This window comes from Rhipicephalus sanguineus, chromosome 6 (genome assembly GCF_013339695.2).
Source record: "Rhipicephalus sanguineus isolate Rsan-2018 chromosome 6, BIME_Rsan_1.4, whole genome shotgun sequence".
In the NCBI taxonomy this organism is placed as follows: domain Eukaryota; kingdom Metazoa; phylum Arthropoda; class Arachnida; order Ixodida; family Ixodidae; genus Rhipicephalus; species Rhipicephalus sanguineus.
This window is the reverse complement of record NC_051181.1, coordinates 173,048,321-173,051,573: the sequence shown is the minus strand read 5'-3', so window position 1 is coordinate 173,051,573 and position 3,253 is coordinate 173,048,321. Positions and strand designations below refer to the sequence as shown.

Sequence of the window (3,253 nt, the reverse complement as noted above, 5' to 3'; positions counted from 1 at the left end):
ATTGACATTGCAAATTTACTAAAAAAGAAATAAAAACAAAATTCAATTAGGGCAGTATAACGAGCACAGCTAATACGACCTAATTGAGACGGCTCAAGTGCACACATAATACGACCTCATTGAGACGGCTCATCATTGGACATTATCCCCAAAGCATGAATTTAAATCACCACAGAAGATGCCGCAAGTTAATTTTGAAGTTATGAAACACCATTTTTGTATTACCTTTCACACCTTGCTGTTGACTTCACGAAGTCTACAACCGACGATGTGTTTGTCTTCAAGCCGTAATCTTTTACACAGCTGCAGGCGTCTTGTTCATCAGTGATGTTCGCCCGAACCACGTCGCGAGTTTGTAATATGCAGAGCGCTCAACGCATGGCAACGGCAGTGGCACGTCAACGTCAGGCGATGAACTGTGATTGTCTTCAACGCATTCGATCGCGCGGCGCGCCGACGTCTCACATGCGCTGCTTTCCGTGGTCATAGCCGTACAACACCGGCGTTGCAGGGCTGCGAAATGCGTTGGCAAGATCAGCCGCGAAAAAAAAATAATAAGAAAACACAAGGCACACTCGAACCCACGGTGATCACGTCTTGCGACAACGCGAGATCACAAAAAACACTGGCGACAACACATATATTCACGTGAAAGCGTGTTCTCAGCGTTAAAAAAATAAACAAAAGCAATCAGTCCAACACAACAACGATTATGTCTTGCGACAACGCGATGGATCAAAAGACACAGCAGACAGCACAGATTGATATTCAAGGGCGAGCGTGTTCACTGTTAAAAAAAGAAAAAAAGAAACGCACAGTGGAACACAACGGCCGATCGCGTCTTGCTGCAGCGCCAAGGCACAAAAGACAGTGGCGACAACACAAATGTTCATGGGCGAACGTGTTCACCGTTATAACAAAACAAAATGCACAAAGCACAGTCGAACCATACGGCGACGACGGCGTATTCGGTCAACGCGAGAGCAGTAGCACTTCACAAGCGGCGACGAAAATTCTACGGGGCCCAGCGGCCGCGTTCACCGTTTAAAATTCCCGCGGAAGGCACCCCGAGAAGGAGAGCGCGGCGCGGCCGTTGCTAGGCGGAACTGCGCAGCGGCGTCCCTGTGTGCGCGCAGCCAATAGCGCGCCGCTGCCGTTGCCATGCGTTGAGCGCTCTGCATATTACAAACTCGCGGCCCGGCTCTGAGCAGGCCGTAAGGGAGTGCGCGCGTGGGGAGACGTTGTTTTCACAACTCGCCCGTCTAGGGCGGGGCTTCTGCTCCGCGACGTCATGTGTCACGTGCGAGGCAGTTTCTTTTTCTCTCTATTTTTTTTTTTTTTTTGGATGAGGCGCGCGCACTCGCCGTCCTCTCCCAGTCCCACCGGTCCGACCAAGTTTGGCTGGTTTGGTACGAGTGATTCCGAAACCACTCATCCGGCTGCGTGAGTCCTGTTAGCTTTTCAGCGTAGTGCGATCGAATCTGCGTGTCGACGATGAGCAGTACTGTTGATGTTCAGGAGCCTATTCTCAGAAGGCACTTGCAGGACTTAAAGCATGAAGATGGCATTTGGTCTGGATACCTAAAATCGGAAGAAGAGCTGAAACAACTGGAACGATCGCTGGCTGCTGCCAACCTGAAATTTGCTGTTCGTTCATCACGCAGAAAGGCGGGTGAGTTATCTGACTTGTGACGGCGATTCCCACCGCTGTCACATTAGGAAACTCTGGCTGAGCGCGGCTGCACGATCATTTAATTTTGATCTCCGTTCACTTTCTTTTTTACTTGAATTTACCTGATACGATTTATTGAAATATTTGGGAGGGTTGGACGCGGCTCTCCCGTATTGCTCGGGATACTCCCGACTTCTTGCCAGTCATCCCGATCGCGCGGGCACGGCCGTAAATAAATCTACTGATAGATTTAACAACCCCAAGTCCACCGCAAAACAAAAATAACGGAGGACAGCGCGGTAATAAAAATGTTCTGACTTTAATTGAGGAGCAAAGTCGCCGCTGAACCCTCCCCACTATCCACTGATAGGAGGAGAGGCCGCCGAGTTTGTGTGTGGGCTTTGGTATTAACGGTTCGGCATATCTTTATCTATCGATGTATACGTACTCGATATATTGTCACTCTGCAGCATACGCAAAGTTAGCTTCGCCGCCTCACAATGATGCATGCGGTGAAGCGTGCTGAGGGAAAGGCACTCGCGGATCATATCATAGTTATTGAGTACAGGTACGCGCTGTAATTAGGAGTACCGGTGTGGTCACCTACGTCTAAAAAATTTACTGGCAAGCATAAGCATGTGCAAAGTTCTCTATTAGGGGAAGCGAAGTTTCACCGTGCGTATTCTTTTTTGTTGGTGATGTCATATAATTAAAAAGACGTTTTTGAAACTATGAATTGTAAAATATTGGAACGGTAAAGAGCAACAGCACGACAACGATTGCAGAGAGGATACACAGGGCGCTCTCTTTGAGTACTCTCTTCAACCGTTGTTGTACGTGCGTCAATTTGCCATTTCGCTCGCAGCCAGACACTATAGTTGTAAAGTACGCTTGTAGGAACCTTCCGAGAAATGAGAAATCAATCGAAGTTACTTTTTTTACCTGCATCAAGAGTGTGTCATAACAGCCATGTCATGATGTCTTCACTTGGTCGCATGACTCAGTATTCATATCCACGATGGACATCTGAGCCATTAATATAAGCAATGCTGTTGCATTATTAAAAGCGTGAAGCGAACATTCAGTAAGTTACGCATTATGAGCTACGTGTAGTGAAATGCCATGTGGAGTTTCATAAAAAGAGAAAGCTAATGCACTTATATGCTTTTCTTCGCAGGTAAAGTTGTGTTCAGCACAGTAAACGGCGGTGTTCCAATTCATTTGGACCTTGTGCCCTTCCGAGTGCTTGGGGATGTAACAAAACAGTGCATCTTTGGAGAAGAGTACTACAAAAAGTCTGATGCACAGCACAAAGTATGTATCTTGAAACAGAAAAAAAAGAAAACAAAGAAAAAAACATCGCAACGGTGATATTGTGGCTTGGTTTTTTTCAGGCATTCCCCCATTACCTGTATTACCAATAATAAAATATCAGATTGTGAAATGTACAGTGAAAGCTGAAGGCATGTTATTGACAAGGCCATAATCATTATACAGGCCCTGGATTTGCATCATATTATGGCTTCATTTGACCCAGTTTCTATTGCTCGGTGTAAATAGGTGATTAAGAAATATATTGTA

At 46.4% G+C, this 3,253-nt stretch overlaps 1 long non-coding RNA gene across 1 annotated transcript; it reads left to right on the top strand.

The window, feature by feature from the left end:
* Window positions 1-1,373: 1,373 nt before the first annotated feature.
* Window positions 1,374-2,974, top strand: LOC119397061 (uncharacterized). The gene is made up of 2 exons (XR_005184536.2): window positions 1,374-1,672; window positions 2,850-2,974. It is a non-coding gene; the product is annotated as an uncharacterized LOC119397061 (long non-coding RNA).
* The last annotated feature ends 279 nt before the right edge of the window (window positions 2,975-3,253 follow it).